Below are 23,680 nucleotides of genomic sequence, written 5' to 3'. Positions count from 1 at the left end.
ACAGTAATTTCAGAGAAAAGATGAGGGGTGCCTAAAAATTTCCCCTAAAGGAGTCAGGTCTGCTCTGACCAGCTCTTCCAAAGATCATGTCCCTAAAGTTGTTCCCACATTTTCCCCAACTTTCAGTCCTTAAGTGACACTAAAAACCCAAGAGGACAGAGAAAGCCAACTTGGGAAAGCATCAATTGCTACAGGATACTTATTCACTGATTGGGTAAGTCAATGACAATCAACATTAGATTGGATAGGTTATACTTTAAGTATATTTGATAATCATTCCATTAGGTAAAACAAAAACATTCACTCCAGTTATATATTACAACTATTGCCTCATTCTACTAATGAGGTCAATGAGGCATAACGGGGTGAAATAACATTTCCATTGTTTAAAGTTCAGTAGTTGAAGAACAGGATGGATGGTTCTTCACATACTTTGAATCGGTTGTTTATCCATTAATTCCACTTGAAAATCTTTAATTTTATTTTCCATAACGTTTCTGAAATTTGGTAGTATACTTTAGAACAGTCGCATTAGAGTAAAAGAAAAATGACTTGAATTCCTGGGAGGCAAAATCATGTCTTTTTCAGGGGGTCTTGTTTAAGAAAGACCTAAGTCTGAGATTGAATTTGTGGGCACTCAGAAAAAAACACAAAAATAAGCAAAGTAGCATTCATTCAGCTCCAAGTGGTTCTTAACTTCAGCGCCATGAAACATACTTACTTGCCATCCAAATAAGAATAGAGCTATCATAAAGATTACACAAACTTAGGATAATAAGATCTTTCACTTGCCTGAGAGATACATTAAATTTTAATTGAGGAATTAGTGTTTGCAATTTTTTATTAGTTTGCTTAGCTAGCCACCAAAATAAATTACTTGCAATTAAAGTGATAACAGGAACTTTTCAAACCAAGCACAGAATATATGAAAATGCTAACTGGGTGTGGTCTCCCTTGCCTTTCGTCATGAACACACTTTTTGTGGCTTTTGTCAAAATTCCAGAAAGGGTAAAGGGTCACTAAGATTCCCAAGAAATGACAGGGTATTCAGAAAGACTTACACAGCATTTATTCACCTCCCCCAAGTACAAGCATTATGTTGGTTGGTATTGAGTTGTTTGGTTTTTCAGGCAGTGCTAGCCCCCTAAACCTAGAATTTTTAACATATAATTCAACAATAAAAAGACAAATAACCCAATTAAGATATGGGCAAAAGATATGAACAGACATTTCTCCAAAGCAGACATGTAAGTGGCCAATAAGCAAATGAAAAGACACAACATACTTAGCCATAAAAAATGCAAATTAACACTACTTTATTCCCACTAGAGTGTCTATAATAAAAACTAGTAAGTAGTCAATAACAAGTGGTGAGAACGTGGAGAAATTGGAACCCTCATACACTGTTTGATGAGAATGTAAAATGGTGCAGCTACTCTGGAAAAGTTTGCCGGTTTCTTAAAAGTTAAATATATAGACTCAAAACAATGGAAGTCATATGTCCACCTAAAAACTTGTACACAAATGTTCACAGCAGCATTATTTACAATGACCAAAAACTAGAAACATCCTTAATGTCCATTAACTGAAAACCAGTAAACTGTGATAACGTGGTATACTCATACAACGGACTATTATCCAGGCATAAAAAAGAATTAAGCACCGATGCATTCCACACGTGGATAAACCTTGAAAACATTATGCTATGTGAAGGAAGCCAGACACTAAAAGCCACATAAAGTACGATTCCATTTATATGAAATTTCCACAACAGTCAAATCCTTAGAGACAGAAAGATTAGTGGTTGCCAGGGGGTGGGATAAGGGAATGAGAAATGACTGATAATGGCACAGGGTTTCATTCTGGGGTGATGAAAATGTTCTGTACAGTGGTGATAGTTGCAAAACTTGGTGAAAATACCAAAGACCGTGCTTGAAAAGGATGAATTTTACGGTGTGTGAAGTATATCTCAATTTAAAAAAAAAAATAAAATTGTTCATTTACGGAAAGAAATTACATACACATGTAAAGTACCTACAGGTGTATTACATACATATACATATCTCTTTCTAAAATTCAACGTCTGGGGGTTTTTTAATTGAGCTATATTTCACATATATAAAGAGAGAAATGAGAGAACACGGCGACACGGAGCAACCGTGAGCCCAAAGCCGTGGATCTGGGGTGTGCCCCAGTCCGCCTCGCAGCGTCCCCATCCTGCTCGCCTTCACCCATCACTCAGCCCCCACCCGCCGTCTGGTCCAGTGTCAGGGCCGGGGACGACCCACCGCGGCAGCCTGGCTCCGCGGCGCGCGCCCAGGGCCGGCCAGCCCTCCCGCCCAAGGTGGGGCAGCGCGGCGGGCCGGGCTCGGGCGCTGCCCGCGGGCCCGGAGGGGATACGGACGGCCCCGCCGCTCCCCCTGCCCCGGCCTCCCCGCGTCCCGGCCGCGGGTCTCAAGCCCGTCGCCGCCGCATCTCCCTCCAGTACCTGGGATGAGCCCGAACCCGGCGCCGTGGCCAAAGCCGAGACTTTCCCTCCATATCACCTGCCCGGGAGCGCGGTGCAAGAATGACCTCGCCTCCTCAGACGCGACAGAGGCACGGGCAGCAGGGGCACGGAAGGGGAATTCACCTAGTCCCCCGGGCGGCGGCTGAGGCGGCTGCCCAGCGCCCGCGGCTCCTTCCTCTCGCGCGCCTCCTCGCGCCGTCCCGGCCGGGAGCTGACAGCCCGGGAGCCGGCGCCCGCGGCCCGCTGGCTCCCCGCCGCCCACCCCGCCCCCGCGCGGCCGCCCCGCGCACGCGCAGCGGCGCCGGAGCCCGAGGGGAAGCGAGAACCTGATGATGTGGCCGCGGGGGTGGCGACCTGCAGCGCCAGCGCCGCCCACTCCTGGACCCTTGGCTGCACCCTGACCGACGCGCTCCGGGAACCTGATCGAGCAGAGCAAAAGGGGAATTTTCATGGGAGCCTACTCAGCAAAACAGGGCTGCGGCCTTCCTTGTTTGCCAGCCCACTCCATCCCCAGCGCCCCACTGCCCCCGCCGCCCCACATCCACATCTCTGGCTGCTCCTTGGTCCTAACGCTCATATTTATGACTCATGACTTCTGTTCTCAAGCCGGGAGCCTCCTGGTTGGCTGGCTTCGTGTTTTCTTCTCTCGCGCAGACTGGGATTTAAACTGCGCAGAATGGTCCAAGTTTGATCCTAGGTAGGAGAGAAGGGGATTGGCCCCCAAATGGGATGATTAGGTTTAGGGCAAGTCCCAGCAGTTGGGAGAGTGGTGTTCAAAGCAAAGTGCATGGACCCAGTGGAGGTGGCTGGAATGCCAGACTTTTCAAACTTGCTCATCTTGTTTTTAAATCTATGTTAAAAAGTAAGCTAGAGTTTGCACAGTAAAGCCAAAATTCATTTACTTTATTTAACAACTATCATGCGAGCATCTTTTGCAGGTAATGGGTGAAGCCCTGGAGGTATTCCAGTGACCAGAACAAAGGTTTCTGTCCTCAGGCTCTTCTAAGAGAGAGGTTGCCCTTCACCATACACACATAAACATACAGCTAATTATGTGAAGTAATGGGCCTGTTAACTAACTCTATTATACTCATTTCACAATATACACATGTATCAAATCATCACATTATACACCTTAAACTTACACAATGTTCTATGTCAATTATATCTCAATGAATCTGGAAAAAAAATAAATACTGGTATGTTGAAAAAAAAAAAAAAAATTACCCAGCAAATGACACTTCTTCAAGTCAAAGCTTCCACCAAATCTTAAGTCACTCCAGTGATTTAGTAGCAGATTTCCAGGTGCTAAGAGAGATCAGAGAGTATATTTATCCACTTTTTTTTTTCTTGCACCCTCCATTTTTTTTTTTTTTTTCTAGTTGAAGCATGCAAACTCTTAGTTGCAGTATGTAGGATCTAGTTTACTAACCATGAATCAAACCTGGGCCCCCTACATTGGAAGTGTGGAATCTTAGCCACTGGACCACCAGGGAAGTCTCTGCCAGGAAAGTTTTGACCTTCACCTTCAGGATGAAGGGTACTTCTGTATCAGTCTCGGTCATCTGAGGTAATGCTTTTTATAATGGCCCATGCAAGTTTAAGGACAGGGACGCCTGGGGTGCTCCAGTCCACGAGGTCGCAGAGAGTCAGATACGACTGAGCGACTGAACTGAACATGCAAGTGTTCTTCACCCCTAAACATTGGTTAGGAATGAAAGTATAATTGCAAGGAAGTGGAAAAAGGTGTTTCCACTGCATTTTCAAATGGTTTTTGTTCTCAAGGTTTTGAATTGCATATCACCCTGAGGTGATTAACTGCTCTTGAAAGCTTCTGTCATTGTTGCTGAAAGCTTGCTAGAAGTGAAAGTTCCAAAAAGATACAGACCTCCCCTGGGTCCTGTTGTCTCAAGATTTCTGCACAGAGCATACAGAGGATGCACTACCCTCTGCCAGTTTAGAAAACTGTAGCAACGTTTTTCTCCCAAGAGCTAATGGCTTCCATTGCCCTGAATTTCACTAGTCACATGTAGCAACTTTCTCCTCATGCAGTGCCTCTCATTCTGTATGCCACAACATGGAGTGTATATATATACACATATATATTTAGTTATTTTAAGCTTCAAGTTGGAATCCAAATTTAAATCTCAACCCTGAAAATAGCTCAAGGTGGAAGCTGGTGAAGGGATACCCCTTTCTGAAAAGTTAGGTCCCAATGTGTGCAGGCAACAACAGTGTATTACAACTTCATCTTCTACCTGACAGCTGGCAACTCTAAATAGGAAGCAAGTGACTGAGAATTGAGGATATGTAGTAATCAGGGTTGTGAAGATTGCTAGAGAAAAGCCTGGGAGTTATGAAAGGGTGTAGCAAAGGGACCTGTCTGTTCTAGAGGCTAAGAAAGAGCCCTTTGAAGAAGTGACATTTAATCTGAGCCTTGAAGAATAAGGAGTAGGAGGCCTGGCAACAAAGGGCAGGGGGTGGGGTGGGGAGGGGAGCCTGGAAACTTCGGGTTTGAAGGCCCTTTGGTAGGAAGGGGTTCCACTTGTGGAGGCCTTGAGAAGGGACCGCCGTGGCTGCAGTGAGATGGCTAACACTGCAGGAGAGGACAGCAGGAGCCTTGAGTGCCACGATGTGGACTTTATTTATTCCGAAAGACAAAAGGAAGCCACTGAACAGTTGGAAAGGGTCCATCTGGACATGATCAAATTTGTATTTATGGCAGACATTTCTGGCTGCAGTGTGGAGCACAAATAAGAAAGGAACCACGGAGGAGGTGTGAAGACCAGTTTGTAGGCAATGGGAACTAGGAGGCAGTAGGTCAAAGAAATAAATGAGGGTTAAAACTGCAAAGGCTTGATTTTTGACTGTGTGTGAATGGTGAAGGAGAGAAAAAGTACCCAAAAATCACTCCCCATTTTATGGTTTGAGCTTATCTTTCTCCCTGAGAGGGGGAACCTGAAGGAGGAAGTCTAAAGGAGATCATTTTGAGTTGCTTTGGCTATGATGGGTTTGCTGACTCTATGAGATATCCAAGTGAAGATCCTAAGAATATATTTGGAAAATAAATCTGGAACTCAGGGATCTGCACTGGAGATAAACTCAAAGCTAAACTTTAAGATAACACGGAATATGATTTGTTTGTAAGAATTTAACCTCTAAACTGTAGAGAAAATGAGAGAAGCAAACGGAACCTAAATTGACTAATTGTGAGACACTTCACAGAGGTTATTTTAGTTAATCCTCACCCCCGATGAGGGATTATAGTTATAATCCTGCTTTTCATATGAGGAAACTAAGGGTTAAATCCTCACTCAAAATTAAATTCCCAATTAAATAAGAATCTCTGCAGGTAGCTTTGATGATCACTGAGGTTCAAGAACTACCCTGTGGACTGCCTGAAAGTGACCCTGCAGGGACTTCCCTGGTGGTCCAGAACCTAAGACTCTGCGTCCCCAGTGAGGGAGCCCAGGTTTCAATCTCTGATCAGGGAACTTGATCCCACGTTGCCACAACTAAGAGGTCCTGCGTGCTGCAACTAAGACCTGGAAAAGCTGAATAAATAAATATTTTTTTAAAGTGGTCCTGCAAACCATATAAAATACTCATAAAGAAAAAGGATTAGAGAGAACCATGACTCAGAAGACATGCAGCCCCTGCAGAACATGTTTCCAGGCATATGTTCCAGTTTCTTCATCCCCATCCGCTGTTATCAACACCCTTCTTGGGAATTGCTAGAATAGTCACTTGTTCATTCAGCAAGTATTTAGAGAGAACCTAGTAGTGTTAGTCGCTCAGTCGTGTCTGACTCTGTGCGACCCCAAGGGCTGTAGCCTGCCAGGCTCCTCTGTCCATGGGATTCTCCCAGCAAGAATACTGGAGTGGGCTGCCATTTCCTTCTCCAGGGATATTTACACTGCTATTGCTACTGCTAAGTCACTTCAATCGTGTCTGACTCTGTGTGACCCCATCCCTGGGATTCTCCAGGCAGGAACACTGGAGTGGGCTGCCATTTCCTTCTCCAAGATACTTAGACTGTCACGTGTAAGATGGATAACTAGTGGGAACCTGCCTTACAGCACAGGGAACTCAGCTCACTGCCTCTTTTAGAGCACCCTGTTAGTTGATCCCTATAGAGAGTTTTCCTTAACAAACTCACAGTAACGGTTCAAGGGTTCCCTTCCCTGCTGTCTTTAGACTGTATCGCTGAGAAAGCAAAGGTCAGCTGTCTTTGATCACTTATTAGGGCCCTGTTGTTCCTCAACCGTGCTCACCAGTTCCTGCCTCCCAGCTTCAGGGCTTGCTGTTCTCATTAACTAGGACACTCCATTCTCCCATAAGCCTTCCCAGGTCTGTATCCACCAGGCAAACTCAGCGTCTTCCCTCTTGGTTTCCATGACAGCCAGTGAAGGGCATGATCACAGCACTTAAAAACACCACGTTGAAATGTATAATTACCTGTCCATCTTTCCTTTTTTGTTTTTTGAATCACCCACAGGTGCTTGTTTTAATTACAGACCTCCTGAATCCAAACTTTCCAGAAGAAAGGCCTTGGAATCTTTTTACTAGCACCTAGGTGATTTTTTAAAACTTTTTTGACTGCACCTCACAGCATGTGGGATCTTAATCCTTCAACCGGGGATTGAACTAGTGCCTCCTGCACTGGAAGGCAGAGTTTTAACCACAAGACTGCCAGGAAAGTTCCCTATCTGTCCATCTTTCTACTAGGCTGTCATCAGAGCCTCTGTATCTCAGATTAGCACACCATTTTTAGCCTTAAACGGATACTCAATAATTTTTACCCTGAAATGAATGAATAAATACATTTTAATTGAACTTCCTTTGCATTTTAGTGGTGCTGCTTCTGGCATTTTGATTTTCTGTTCTAGTTCCATTCCCAGCAGAATTATTAATAGATTTTAAAATGTAATTATATATGGCATTGTTTTTGCTCCTTGAACCTGACATTTTGGATGTTATTGGGAGACAGGCTTTCTCTAACACTGGGATGCTGGTGGCTATTTTTCCAGCCTTTTCCAGCTTCTGGAGGTGGACCACATTCCTTGGCTTGTGGCCCCCTTTCTCTGTCTTCAAAGACAGCAGTGTACACAGCATCTCTGACCCTCTTTCATCCTCACAACTCTCTGATTCTTTTTTTCTGCCTACCTCTTCCACTTTTAAAGGCCCTTGTGAATACATTGGACCTACCCAGACAATCCAGAATAATCTCTCTATTTTAAAGTTAGCTGATTAGCAACTTTAATTCCCTTTTACCATGTAATGTATAATGAATAAATATATTGAGAATAATGAAAGTCAGATACTTTGCTAAACTGGTTCTCTGGGGGAGGAGGGGGGAAAGGTAATAAGAAAACTTGCTTTGCAGCATTTGCCAATCGCAGTGGTATAAATGGTCCCATGACTGATTTTCAGGCAACAACCAGCTCAAAAAATTACAAATAGCTAGTAATCAGCTTTCGTGACCTGGTTCATACTGGTTCCAGCACACTGTGGCAAGCTTCTCATTCCTGAAGTTTTTAAATATAGGTAAATATAGAAATAAATATAGATACATTGTGGATAAGGATATGTGTGTGTGTGTGTTTCCTTGCCCTCTATGATGGAAAAGCCTAAGAGCTAGGACACATCAGTAGCAATTAGCACGTGTGTTCCTGCTTACTCACTCAGTCATGTCCGACTCTTTGTGACCCCATAGACTGTAGACTGCCAGGCTTCTCTGTTCATGGGATTTTTCAGGCAGGAATCCTGGAGTGGGTTACCATTTCCTCCTCCAGGGGATCTTCCCAATCCAGAGATTGAACCTGTGTCTCCTGCATTAGCAAGCAAATTCTCTACCAAGGAGCTGCAATTAGCACACCTAGCTAACTAACACATTCAGATCTTACTTTCCAAATACCACTCTCAACATTAAAAGGAATCAGTGCTCGTTGGAGAAAAGGTTAATTCCAGGGCTGGGGATGGGAAAGTACAAAATGAGCCTGCAACAACTTGTACCAGAAATTAATGAAGTGCTCAAAGAAAGATGAGGATACATGAAAAGGAGAGATTTGCAAATAGAAAGAGCTCCCTCTGGGACAATTTTAGTATCAAAATAAGTTATAATAGTAATGGCTTAAAGCCCATTAAATAGAATAAAAATCCATGAGTTAAATAGACATAAATAAGTGAATAAATAAGTAATGGAAGGACAGAAAGCTTTCTCACAATACAATACCAACTAATACATAGAAAATCTGCCTGCAATGCAGGAGATTCCTAGGTTGATTCCAGTTCCATTCCTAGGTCAGGAAGATCTGCTGCAGAAGGGATGGGCTACCCACTCCAGTCTTCTTGGGTTTCCCTTGTGGCTCAGCTGGTAAAGAATCTGCCTGCAATGCAGGAGACCTGGGTTCAATCCCCAGGTGGGGAAGATCCCCTGGAGAAGAGAAAGGCTACCCATTCCAGTATTCTGGCCTGGAGAATTCCATGGACTATATAGTCCATGGGGTTGCAAAGAGTCAAACACAACTGAGCGACTTTCACTTTCACATAGAAAATCATCAGTAGATGAAAAACCGAGTGAAATTTTAATGAGACAATATGATTACATCTCTCCCCACAAATACTTGTTAATTGAAAAGACATAGCTAGTAATTTGACAGAGCAGAAATTTCAAAAATACCACCTTAACCGAGTGATCAAAGTTAATATCACCAGTAGTGAGACAAATCTATATCATGTACATACATGATGAACTGAAAGGACCTAATATCAGCTCTGTGATTAATTTGCCAGAATATATGATCTGAGTCTAACCACAAGGAAACAGGAGAGAGACCCAAATTGAGGGATATTCTACGAAATCTCGTCTATCCTTTTTAAAAATGTCAGTCATAAATGACAAAAGATGACTGATGACTGGGAAACTATTTATCACAGATTAATAAAAAGGCCTGAATGCAGTGCATGCCCTTGTGCTGGATCCTGGCCTGGCAAAAAAAAAAATCATAAATGACAGTATGAAGACAAAGTTTGAATACAAATAGTGGGTTCCATAGTAGAAATAAATTAATGGTAAACTGTCTGATTTTGTTTATTGTGCTCTGGTTATGTAAGAAAATATCCTTATCTTATACTTAGGATTTATACACTAAAATACAAACTAGGAAGTTTACAATTTGCTCTTGAATTATTGAAAGAAAGGACTGTGTTGTATGGTGTGGGGAGAGAGAGAGAAGTATGACAAAGGGTGGCTCAGTGGTAAAGAATCTACCTGACAATGCAGGAGACATGGGTTCAGTCCCTGGTCTGGAAGAATCCCACTTGCCATGGTAAGCCCGTGTGCCACAACTACTGAGCCACAACTCTGGAGCCCATGGTCTAGAGCCGGTGGACCACAACCTCTGAGCCTGTGAGCTTCCACTGTCGAAGCCTGTGCAGAGCCTGTGCTTCACAACAGGAGAAGGCACTGCAGTGAGAAGCCCAGCCACTGTGACTGGAGAGCAGCCCCTATTCTCTACAGCTAGAGAAAAGACTGCAGCATGGAAGATGCAGCACAGTCCAAAATTAATAAACAAATGGGGAAAAATATATCCATTTTGGAATCTGGGTAAAAGGTTTACAGGGGTTATACTGTTGTTGCAACTTGTCCATAAATCAGAAGTTATATCCCCCCCAAAATGTGACAAAAAATTGAGATGGGGGAAGTGTGTGCATTACTCACTCAGTCAAATCCAACTCTTTGCGACCCCATGCACTTTAGTGTGTCATGTTCCTCTGTTCATGGAATTCTCCAGGCAAGAATACTGGAGTGGGTTGCCAGAGATGGTGGAAGAGGGACATAAAAAGTTATTTTGGTAACATTCCACCAGCGCAGAGGGAAAAGCCACACAAAAACATGATGGTTGTATCTACTGCTGTCTGTAGCCACCTCTCTGTTGATACCGTCTGTATTCTTGGCTAAAACAAAACAAAACAAAACAAAACAAAACAGGAACTTCTAACCAGTGTGTAGGTGGTCTGTTTGGGCAGCTTCAAAGACAGCTTTTGTGAAAATGAAAGTATTCATTATAAAATCATAGAGATCTCTCTGTCCTGCATAGCAATTTGGGAGCCCTGTCATAGTTTGTAATCAGAATGTCTAATCTTGCAAAATATTCTTTCTTTCTTTCCTAAGTCAATTTCTCTTTTTTTAATTTTTAAAATATTTACTTATTTTTGATTCACTGATGATTGCTTTACAATCTTGGTTTGATTTCTGTCATACATTAACCTCAATTAACCATAGGTATACACATGTCCCCTCCCTCCTGAATCTCCTTCCCAGCTCCGGCCCATTCCCACCTCTCTAGGTTATTACAAAGCCTCAGAGTTCTCAGTCACACAGGTAATTCCCATTGACTGTCTACTTACACATGTTAGTGTACATGCTTCCATGCTCCCTTCATTTATCTCACCCTCTCCATCTTCTCCCCTACCCTTGCCCATAAGTCCGTTCTCTATATCTGTCCCTCCATTGCTGCTCTGCAAACGGACTCATCAGTACCATCCTTCTAGATTCCATATATATGTGTTAATATATAATATTTGCTTTTCTCTTTCTGACTTACTTCAGTCTGCATAATAGGCTCTAGGTTCATCCATCTCATTAGAACTGACTCAAATGTTTTAATTCTTGCAAAATATTCTTAACATAAGATAAATGAAAGAGGTAGTATGTAGGATCAGAAAAAAGGAACAGTAAAACCATACACAATTTACAGATGTTTTAAATAAAAAGGTATTTCCTTCCAGTCCTCTCTTGGGATTTAACTCATGGGTATTATTGCTTCTGGTTCATTAATATTTAGCAGAATTTAACACAGATCTCATTTGTTCCATTTGACGAAGAAATGATGCCTTGCACTATATACAAAATTCAACTCTTAAAAAAATAACTTAAAAATTCCAGCACATGAGGCACAGAACCAAGGTTTAAGCCAGTTTAGCTAAGGTGGTTACTCTTCAGGATGAAAAATAAAATCCTGTTCTCCATGCCTCCCTACCTCCCCCAGGTGAACATTTTATGTTGCTAGAAAATAAAGCATTTCTTTGACACAAATGTTTGATTTGATCCCTAGTGTTAAATATATGAATTGAGAGGCTAACAAGAATCAATTATTTGCAATATAATTGCACCATAATTTTTAGCAATAAGTATCAATATCTCTAGAGATAAAATAGTTTTGATTTGCAAAACTGGATAATTAAATTAAGCACATAATTGTTCCTATAGGCCTGAGAGCGAGCTAATAGCAACTTGAAAAGTTAGCAATATAAAGGATCAGTCTGGTTAGTCTGCTGAAGATAAAAAAAATGAGTAAAATTTACCCCTGAGGAGAAAACCTCAAAACAATAAATCCAAAATATTATTGACTGCAGTAGACATGTGAATGCTTTCCTAGTTTCCTTTGCACCCTCTCCTTATCACAGCAGCTCTGCCTTCTGGGTGATACTGATCCATCCACCCCCAGATGGAGGCGTAAGCCCTGATTGGCCTAAACCAATTAGGATTGTCCTAATTGTCTCAGCTAGTTCAATAGCAGGCCATGACACAAGTTGGTTAGTTTTACATTTTAATTTCTGGAGAGCACTCTTTTTTTTTTTTGCCATACCACACAGCACATGGAATCTCAGTTCCTTTGACCAGGGATCAAACTCACACCTCCTGCACTGGAAGGGCAGTCATAATCACTGGACTACCAGGGAAGTCCCTGGGTAACAATCTGAATCCCAATTTCTTGGGAAAGTTTTAACACCCAATCAGCAACCAGGACCTGCTTCCCTTCTCCCATGATCAGAGATTGCCCATGATCATAACTGTATACAGTGGAAGTGACAAATAGATTCAAGAGACTAGATCTGATAGACAGAGTGCCTGAGAAACTATGGACAGAAGTTCGTGACATTGTACAGGAGGCAGTGATCAGGACCATCCCCAAGAAAAAGAAATACAAAAAGGCAAAATGGTGTCTGAGGAGGCCTTACAAATAAGTGAGAAATGAAGAGAAGTGAAAGGCAAAGGAGAAAAGGAAAGATATACCCATCTGAATGCAGAGTTCCAGAGAATAGCAAGGAGAGACAAGCCTTCCTCAGTGATCAATGCAAAGAAATAGAGGAAAACATAGAATGGGAAAGACTAGAGGTCTCTTCAAGAAAATTAGAGATACCAAGGGAACATTTCATCCAAAGATTGGCTCAATAAAGGAGAGAAATGGTATGGAAGCAGAAGATACTAAAATGAGGTGGAAAGAATACACAGAAGAACTATACAAAAGAGATCTTCACGACCCAGATAATCACGATGGTGTGATCACTCACCTAGAGCCAGACATGCTGGAATGTGAAGTCAAGTGGGCCTTAGGAAGCATCTCTATGGATGATGCTGTGAAAGTGCTGCACTCAATATGCCAGCAAATTTGGAAAACTCAGCAGTGGCCACAGGATTGGAAAAAGTCAGTTTTCCTTCCAATCCCTAAGAAAGGCAATGCCAAGGAATGTTCAAACTATCACACAATCGTACTCATCTCACACGTTAGCAAAGTAATAGTCAAAATTCTCTAAGCCGGGCTTCAACAGTACATGAACCGGGAACTTCCAGATGTTCAAGCTGGATTTAGAAAAGGCAGAGGAACAAGAGATCAAATTGCCAACACCTATTGGATCTTTGAGAAAGCAAGAGAGTTCAAGAAAAACATCTATTTCTGCTTTACTGACTATGCCAAAGCCTTTGACTATGCGGATCACAACAAACTGTGGAAAATTCTAAAAGAGATGGGGATACCAGACCACCTGACCTGCCTCCTGAGAAATCTGTATGCAGATCAAGAAGTAACAGTTAGAACTGAACATGGAACAACAGACTGGTTCCAAATCAGGAGAGGAGGACATCAAGGCTGTATATTGTCACCTTGCTTATTTAACTTATATGCAGAGTACATCATGTGAAATGCCGGGCTGGATGAAGCACAAGCTGGGATCAAGACTGCCAGGAGAAATATAAAAAACTTCAGATATTCAGATGACACCACCCTTAGGGCAGAAAGTAAAGAAGAACTAAAGAGCCTCTTGATGAAAGTGAAAGAAGAGAATGAAAAAGTTGACTTCAAACTCAACATTCAAAAAATGAAGATCATGGCATCTGGTCTGATCACTTCATGGCAAATAGACAGGGAAACAATGGAAACAGTGAGAGAATTATTTGGGGGGCTCCAAAATCACTGCAGATGGTGACTGCAGACATGAAATTAAAAGGTGCTTGCTCCTTGGAAGAAAAGCTATGACAAACCTAGACAGCATATTAAAAAGCAGAGACATTACTTCCCAACAAAGGTCCATCTAGTCAAGGCTATGGTTTTTCCAGTAGTCATGTATGGATGTGAGAGTTGGACCATAAAGAAAGCTGAGCACCAAAGAATTGATGCTTTTGAACTGTGGTGTTGGAGAAGACTCTTGAGAGTCCCTTGGACTGCAAGGAAATTAAGCCAGTCAGTCCTAAAGGAGATCAGTTCTGAATATTCATTGGAAAGACTGATGCTGAAGCTAAAACTCCAATACTTTGGCCACCTGATGCGAAGAGCTGACTCATTAGAAAAGACCCTGATGCTGGGAAAAATTGAGGACAGGAACAGAGGATGACAGAGGATGAGATGGTTGGATGGCATCACCAACTCAATGGACATGAGTTTGAGCAAGCTCTGGGAGTTGGTGATGGACAGGGAAGCTGGGTGTGCTGCAGTCCATGGGGTCGCAAAGAGTCGGACATGACTGAGAGGCTGAACTGAACTGATGATCATAACTGTAACTTATAATATATGCAGGTCAACCAACAAGCTTCTTATATGCCTTTTAAGTATCTTAATGTTTAAAACAGTTTATCTTCCTTTTCCATGATTTTCCTTTTGAATAAAACAGAAATTTATCCTGTAGAATTTCCCATATTCTAGATTTGATTGGTTGATTTCTTGAGTGGTTTCGCTAATCCCTGTTTCTCATTCTTCCTGTAAAATAGTAGTTTGTACTAGGGGCTTGATTCAGAAATGTCACTGTTTTACAAAATGTATTAGGTGGCACTGCGTGCTTCCTCGGAGAAGGCAATGGCACCTGACTCCAGTACTCTTGCCTGGAAAATCCCATGGATGGAGGAGCCTGGTAGGCTGCAGTCCATGGGGTCACTAAGAGTTGGACACGACTGAGTGACTTCACTTTCACTTTTCACTTTCATGCATTGGAGAAGGAAATGGCAACCCACTCCAGTGCTCTTGCCTGGCGAATCCCAGGGACGGGAGAGCCCGATGGACTGCCGTCTATGGGGTCGCACAGAGTCGGCCACGACTGAAGTGACTTAGCAGCCTCAGCAGCACGCCTCCTAATGCATTAAAGTCAGAAGCACATAAACTCGGGTTGGTTATAGTTTTAGTGATGTCAGAATGGTTGGCAGAGTCAGATTTAGTTCATTTGGACTAGTGAGAATTTCTGGAGTTTAGTTCCAGATTCCTTTTGACATGACCCCAGTAATAGTTGAGAGCCTCCTTGCTTTCTGGCTCCCCCAGTGTCCCAGGTTTATATTTCCTGACCCCGACATGAAATCAGCCATGTGTCTTAGAAGCTCTGTTCCTTTTCCTAATAATGGGGAAAGTAGTTTAGTGGCCACCACCTGGGCTCAGGAATACTTGTAACAGTGGGTTGTTATTGTTTCCAGACCTGCCAGTGGGCCAAGCTAGGGAATAAGTCGTTTTTCAGAAAAAAAAAAAAAAGAAATCATGAATTTATATAGATATTGCTAATTCAAATTTAAGATTATAGGAGAGCTTTATTTCTTATCTCTTAAACAAAAAATCTGAGCTGTAAATGGTGCTTATATAACTTTTTTTTGCTTTATCTAAGAATAGTTAAGAATCTAACAGTATTTAAAAATCTAAGAATCTGAGCAAACTCGAGGAGATAGTTTAGAGACAGAGAAGCCTGGCATGCTACAGTCTACGGGGTTGCAAAGAGTCAGACAAGACTTAGCAACTAAACAATAACAAGAATATTTATATATGCAGTTTCAAAATAACCATATCAATAGGAGTACTAAAAATTAAGATGATAGAATGCATTTTAAGATTTGTTGAAGGTGTGTGGCTATTGACTTTGTCCTTCAGATATATCTTATTAAGGATGTGCTGTCCAAATATTAAGTTTCAGAGTTATCTAAAAGAATTTTTTTCTGTATTGTGCCGCAAACTTGATACACAGTTAAATTCAGTTACTTCGGTCCAGTTTTAGTTTTGGGGAGAGGGTTCTTTCTTTTTGTATTTAGTTTTTTAAAGTATAAGTTATTTACATGATTCCAAAATCAAAATGGTTAAACCAGAAGATCCTCCATAGCAGGATATACATATTTACCTCATCTTTTTACCATGCATAGTATTCTATTTTGTGTTTATTCAAATAGACCCCCATTGATAGACATCTAGGTTATTTTAATTTTTACCATTACAAATAGTGCCACAGTGCCTATGTTATCTTGAATTTTTCCCCAGAATATTGATAGGAATCTCTGGGTATAAAGGTAAATGCATATATATAACTTACTGAATAATGTCAATTCTTTTCCATAGCAACGCTATTATTTTTAATGTACGACACTGCCTGCTTCCCCACTACTTTGCCAATGGGTATGTTTTAATTTTTCATTCTTGCCATTCTGATAGATGAGAAGTAGCTCCCCAATGTCATTTTCTTTTATGAGTGTGTTTTTTAATATGAGTGTGTTTCAGCATTTTTAAAAAAAATATGAGTGTGTTTGAGCAACTTTTGTACTTCTGTTTCCGTGAATTGTTGGTTCATTTTTCTAACCCGTTTTTCTGTGGAGTTATTGGTCTTTTTCTTCCAGTTTTTAGAAGCTTTTAATGTTATGGGTATTAACGCCAGGGAGGTAAGTTGGAAGTCTTGTTTTCAGATGTGTCATTTGTCTTCTTACATCACTTATGCAGATGTTTCTTCTGTAAAAATTATTTTTGAATTTTTATATAGTCAAATTCACGAATCTTTTCTCTTATTGATTCTAGATTTTGAATGATAGTTAAGAAAGTTTTCCCAATCCATTTCAGTTATAAAGAAATTCTATTGCCCTCTCTCTTCCAGCTCTTTTTTATTACTTTTAAAGTTTCATTTTTTAAGTTTTACTCTCTGATACATTTGGAATCTGTCTGGATGCATAGTGTGTGGAATAGACCCAAATTTACCTTTTTTTTTTTTCTCAAATAACTATTCTTTTGTTCCAATACCACGTTTATTTTTTTTTTGTTTGTTTTTGGCCATATCACATTACCTGTGAGATCTTAATTCCCCAACCAGGTGTCAAACCCAGGACCCCTGCATTTAAAGCATGCACTCTTAACCACTGGGCCACGAGGGCAGTCCGCTAGTACAACTTATTTAAAAGTGCATCTCTTCCTTGCTGATTTCAGATACTCCCTTTATCTATACTAAAATTCCCAAAGCGTGGGGACCTACTTCTGAATTTTAGTTTTTGTTCTCTGTTTAGTTTGTGCATTGGTACTGTTTTTAATGATTAGGCAGACTTTACAGTGCGTTTTAATATCTAATGGAGGAAACACTCCCTCTCATTGTAGCTCCTCTTTCGGTCTCCTGGCTGCTCCTGTCATTCTGTATGAACTTTTTCATCATTCAAAGGGGAAAGATTACCTGATGGCATTTTTATTAGGATTATGGAAATTTCACGGTGTACTTTAGGAGACTGACAGTATTTCTGATATTGAGTCTTTCCATCCAAGGCGATGGATATATCTGTTACATCTTTCCTTTTATTCAAATCTATTTTTTATCTTTCAAGAATATTTTATGGTTTTCCTTATACACTTTTTGAAGATTTCTTGCTAAGCTTATACCTAGGTGTTTTAGTTTATCTTAATCCTCTTATAAATGGGTTTTCCCTTCCACTATATTTTCAAATTGGGTGGTATTTCTCTACATTTATTTCCTACTATTTTACAAAATTCTCATTGTAGCAGTTTTTCTGATTCTTTCCCCACCCCAATTCTCAGATATACTATTGTAACATTTGTATAAAGAAATAGTCTTACCTCACACTTTCCAAGTCTTATGTTTCTATTTCCTCTTATGTAAATGTTTTGGCTAATATTGCCAATTCAATGCTTAGGTAATAGTGAAGACTGTGAACATCTTTGCATTTCCTCTAGAGGCTTTAGGAAGAAAGCCTTGCATTTACCCATTAAGTAAAATGCTGATTTGGGGGCAGAAGTATATATATTTTATTATGCATAATGAGTATCAATTTTCATCTTATTGAATGCTCATCTGTAGAGATGATTATATGATTTTTCTGTGTAATTGTTAAACTGATATGATAATGACAATACTACTATTAATATACTAAAGACTATACTAATTCCTCTTAGAATAAGCACCTCTTGTGTGGCATCTAGTTTTTAATGTACTCTTGAATTCTCTTGCTAGTATTTAATTTGTTGCATCTTAAAAAGATGGGACAATCAGGCCACCCTATCTGCCTCCTGAGAAACCTGTGTGCAGGTCAAGAAGCAACAATTAGAACTGAACATGGAACAATGGACTGGTTCCAAACTGGAAAGGAGTACATCAAGGCTGTAAATTGTCCCCTTGCTTATTTACCTTATATGGAGAGTACATCATGCAAAATGCTGGGCTGGATGAGGCACAAGCTGGAATCAAGATTGCTGGGAAAAATATCAATAACCTCAGATATGCAGATGTTACTACTCTCATGGCAGAAAGTAAAGAAGAACTAAAAAGCCTCTTGATGAAAGTGAAAGAGGAGAGTGGAAAAGCTGGCTTCAAATTCAACATTCAAAAATGAAGATCATGGCATCCAGTCCCATCACTTCATGGCAAATAGATAGGGAAACAATGGAAACAGTGAGAGACTTATTTCTGGGGGCTCCAAAATCACTGCAGATGGTGACTGTAGCCATGAAATTAAAAGACACTTGCTCCTTGGAAGAAAAGCTATGACAAACCTAGACAGTGTATTAAAAAGCAGAGACATTACTTTGCCAAGAAAGTTCCATTCAGTCGAAGCTTATGGTTTTTCCAGTAGTCATGTATGGATGTGAGAGTTGGACCATAAAGAAAGCTGAGTGCTGAAGAATTGATGCTTTTGAACTGTGGTATTAGAGAAGTTTCTTTGAGAGTCCCATGGACTGAAAGGAGATCCAACCAGTCAATCCTAAAGATCAGTCCTGAATGTTCATTGGAAGGATTGATGCTGAAGCTCCAATACTTTGGCCACCTGATGCTAAGAGCCAACTCATTAGAAAAGACCCTGGATGCTGGGAAAGATTGAGGACAGGAACAGAGGATGACAGAGGATGAGATAGTTGGGTGGCATCACCAACTAAATGGACATGAGTTTGAGCAAGCTCCGGGAGTTAGTGAAGGACAGAGAAGCCTGGTGTGCTACTCCATGGGGTTGCAAAGAGTTGGACACAACTGAGCGACTGAACAACAACAAATCTCTTGCATCAGTATTCATAATTAAGACTGACCTTGTCGTAAAGGTTGTCATTGCCTCATGCACTTCCCATTGGCACTTACCATTTCTATACACTTCTGCCCAATTTTCTTTTTTCAAAAAATAGTTTTAATTAATTAATTAAATTTAATGTCTGGCTGCGCTGGGTCCTCATTGCTGACATGGACTTTCTCATTGTTGCCATGAGCGGGGGCTACTCTCCAGTTGCCAAGCGTGCGTTTCTCATTGTAGTGGCATCTCTTGTTGCAGAGCACGGGCTAGAGCCCATGGGCTCAGTAGTTGGAGCATGTGGGCTTTAGTAGTTGAAGCCCATGGGCTTAATTATCCTGAGGGATGTAGAATATGGGCTTCCCTTGTAGCTCAGTCGGTAAACAATTTGCCTGCAGTGCAGGAGACCTGGGTTCGATCCCTAGGTTGGGAAGATCCCCTGGAGAAGGAAATGGCAACCCATTCCAGTATCCTTGCCTGGAAAACTCATGGACAGAGGAGCCTGGTGGGCTGCAGTCCTTGGGGTCGCAAAGGGTTGGGCACGATTGAGCGACTAACACTTACTTATGTGGAAGGTACCTCAGACCAGGGATCGAATCTGTGTCCCCTGCTTTGGCAGGAGGCTTCTTAACCACTGGACCACCAGGAAAGCCCTACCCAATTTTCAATGACCAGCATTCTTAACTCTCTGAAGATTTTCTCTTGCCACTGGAGCCCACTTAACTAGAAAGCAAAGAACAGGCTGGAAATGCTGGGCAACTTGCACCGCGTAGGAACAGCCCTCAACCAATGACTGACATGAGCTAGTAGACAAATACGTAGGCGCACTCATAACTGAGAATTCCCCAGCAGAATTAAGTTCCAGTTGCCCTTAGCCACAATTTGCTTGATAGACACCACCCTTACGGCAGAGAGTGAAGAGGAACTAAAAAGTCTCTTGATGAAAGTGAAAGAGGAGAGTGAAAAAGTTGGCTTAAAGCTCAACATTCCGAAAACTAAGATCATGGCATCTGGTCCCATCACTTCATGGCAAATAGATGGGGAAACAGTGGAAACAGTGGCTGACTTTATTTTTGGGGGCTCCAAAATCACTGCAGATGGTGATTGCAGCCATGAAATTAAAAGACGCTTACTCCTTAGAAGGAAAGTTATGACCCACCTAGATAGCATATTAAAAAGCAGAGACATTACTTTGCCAACAAAAGTCCATCTAGTCAAGACTATGGTTTTTCCAGTGGTCATGTATGGATGTGAGAGTTGGACTGTGAAGAAAGCTGAGCACCAAAGAATTGATGCTTTTGAAGTGTGGTGTTGGAGAAGACTCTTGGGAGTCCCTTGGACTGCAAGGAGATCCAACCAATCCATCCTGAAGGAGATGGGTCCTGGGTGTTCATTGGAAGGACTGATGCTGAAGCTGAAACTCCAATACTTTGGCCACTTCATGAGAAGAGTTGACTCATTGGAAAAGACCCTGATGCTGGGAGGGATTGGGGGCAGGAGGAGAGGGGGACGACAGAGGATGAGATGGCTGGATGGCATCACCGACTCGATGGACATGAGTTTGAGTAAACTCCGGGAGTTGGTGATGGACAGGGAGGCCTGGCGTGCTGTGATTCATGGGGTCGCAAAGAATCGGACACGACTGAGCGACTGAACTGAACTGAACTGAACTGAACACGTTATTGGGGATTCTCAGGTGGCACTTGTGGTCAAAGAATCCGCCTGCCAATACAAGAGACTTCAGAGAAGCAGAGTTGCCTCCCTGGGTCGGGAGGATGCCCTTACCCTGTGGTACATTCTTGCCTGGGAAATTCCGTGGACAGAGGAGCATGGACAGTCCATGGGGCCACAGACAGTCAGACACAACTGAGCACACAGCACAATATCGGTTCTCTTCCTTCATTGTTTCTCTTCCCCACTCTGGCTCCCAAGTTACTTGCACTTGAACCTCATCTCTAGGCTGGCTTCTAGGGAAACCAATTAAGCCAGTTCTATGATTTTCTTTGTGTTCAATCTTTCTGAAGCTTAGGTATTGATGCTATATTCATTTCTTAGAACTTGGGGATTTTGCTTTTATTTCCCATGCTCTGAAATAGTTTAAGTAGCATTAGATTTATCTGATCTTTGAAAGTTTGATAGAAATCCCCTTGTAAAACCAACTGGGCATGGTGTTTTTATGTGAGAGCTCTGACAACCCTCTCTGTAACGTCTATAAAAATTGCTCTATTTAGACTTGCTATTGAATTCTGGGGAAATTTTGTAAATTATATATTTCTGGAACATTAACCATTTCAAATGGTTTCATTTAGGCTTTCAATTTTCTTTGCATAAAGTTGTGCAAAGTAGTATTTATACATTTTTATATATTTCCTCTGATTTCATGGTTATCATTTCATTACCTTTTATTCTATATATTTATACCTTCAAACCTTCCTTCACCCCTGTATTTTGACTTATATTAAGCTAGTGGTTAGTCATTTTCTTGACTTTTTCAAAATAGCTTTTTAGGGGCAAAGGTTCATTTCATTATTTCCTTTTAATGCAAGGATTGATTAGCAGTGTGTTTTTACATTTTTAGGTGGAAGAGATTTTTTAAAATGTCATTATTTGCTAGTTATATAGAATTGTGATCACAGAAGGCCACTTGTATCATTTATATTTTTGGAATGTATTGAAATTTTGTGGACTATAATATGGCAATTTTGTGACTTTTTCATGTGATTTAGAAGAAGATTTAATCTCTGTTATCAGGATTCAGTGTTTACATTTATTAGATCTGTATGTGTGTGCTCAATTGAATCTAAATCTTTTGCAACTCCATGGACTGTAGCCTACCAACCTCCTCTGTGTGTGGAATTTTCCGGGCCACAATACTGCAGCACCATGTCATTTCCTACTTCATAGTATCTTCCTGACCCAGGAATCAAACCTGCATCTCTTGAGTCTCCTGCATTGGTAAGGTGGATTCTTCACCTCTACTTTATTTATAATTTTGTTTAGGTCTTCTGTAACCACATAATTTTTTGTCAAATTAGATATAGCCTGTTCTGAAACGGTGTTAAAATGTCCAATTATTAGAGTTTTTACTTAATTTTCTTTGCATTCCTTGTTAGTTTCTGTTGTTTCTGTTTTATAATACTTGTTGCTGTTTTTTAGGCACATGGATATTAATGATAGTTTCCTCTTTGCAGATTCTAGTATTTAGCATTATTTTTATATTTAGCATTATAAAGTATCTTTTTGTTTCCTTTTAGGGGAAAGAGCCTGAATTCTTTTCTATCTTATTAATTTTTATATTTATGAATAATTTTATTTTGTTCTAATAACACCACTCAGTACCACTCAATACCACTCAGTCCCCTTTTATTTTGATATTGTCTTCTTACCATGAACAACATTGTAACTTACAAGTAACCTCCTCTTTCTTGTCTCTCCAATACCCCCAACATCTAACTTAAAATATTATCCTTTTATTCAAACTGTTTACAAAGTCAGATTTCCTCTTACTATATAGTCTCTGCTTTTTCCCCCTTTTTTGTCTTATATCCACACTATCAAAATCTATAAAAATTAAAGACTATTCTTTCAACCGTATTCTCACTGTTTTCCCCCAATTCTACTGTAAAATGCTCACTACCAAAACTTAAGTTGCATTTCTCCAATTATTTTCTGAATCATATTTTCTAGGAAATTCTTCAAGGAGGGTTTGGGAGCAATATTTCCTGAGTTCTTGTATGTTCATAATGGTCTATGTCTCTAAAATATTATCATATATCTGATAAGAAAATATAAATAACTCGTACAATTCAACACCAACAAAGCAACCTGAATTAAAACAGGCAGTGGATGTGAATACACATTTCTGCAAAGTAGATACACAAATGGCCAATGGACACATGAAAACATGCTCAACATCACTATTGCATTATTAGAGAATTGCAAATCTAAATTACAGTGAGTTATCACCTCACACCAACTAGGATGGCCACTATTAAAAAAAAGAAAAAAGAAAGAAAGAAAAAGCAAATAAACATTGATGAGGATGTGGAGAAACTGGAGCCCTATGCCCTAGTGGTAGGAATAAGATAGTGCAATCACTATGGAAACACACTGAAGGTTCTTAAAAAGTTCAAAATAGAATTACAATATAGTCAGTAATTACACTTCTGGGTATAATATATCCAAACAAATTGAAAGCAGGGACTTCCCTGGTGGTCCAGTGGCTAAGATTCCATGCTTCCAATGCAGGGGGCCCATGTCTGATTTCTAGTCAGGGAACTAGATCCCATATGCTGCAATGAAGATGGAAGATCCTACATGCCACAACTAGGACCTGGCAGAGCCAAATAGATAAATATTAAACAAAAAGAACTGAAAGCAGTATCTGGAAGATATATTTGCATATCTATGTTCACTGCCTCATTGTTCAGGATATCTGGGAGGAAGCAATCAAAACACCTACCAAGGGATGAAATGGGTAAAGTGTGGTATATGCATGGAATGGAATACTAGTCAGTCTTTAAAAAGATGGGAATCCTATTACTTGCCACAACATGGATAAACTTTGAGAACATTATACTAAGTGAAATTTGCCAGTCAAGAAA

At 40.7% G+C, this 23,680-nt stretch overlaps 1 protein-coding gene across 3 annotated transcripts in view; it reads right to left on the bottom strand.

Annotated features, from left to right (window-relative positions):
• The window catches only part of SLC41A2 (solute carrier family 41 member 2), a 129,954-nt gene extending 127,182 nt beyond the window's left edge, over positions 1-2,772 (bottom strand). The window contains exon 1 of one of the 3 annotated variants that reach the window (XM_070454022.1): positions 2,633-2,772. The gene's annotated coding sequence lies outside the window, so the exon portion shown is untranslated. The other 2 variants (XM_070454021.1, XM_070454024.1) reach the window with 2 other exon arrangements.
• Positions 2,773-23,680: the final 20,908 nt, after the last annotated feature.

Source organism: Odocoileus virginianus, chromosome 23 (assembly GCF_023699985.2).
Source record: "Odocoileus virginianus isolate 20LAN1187 ecotype Illinois chromosome 23, Ovbor_1.2, whole genome shotgun sequence".
NCBI lineage: Eukaryota > Metazoa > Chordata > Mammalia > Artiodactyla > Cervidae > Odocoileus > Odocoileus virginianus.
The sequence above is the reverse complement of the archived record's forward strand: the minus strand, read 5'-3'. Positions and strand labels throughout refer to the sequence as shown.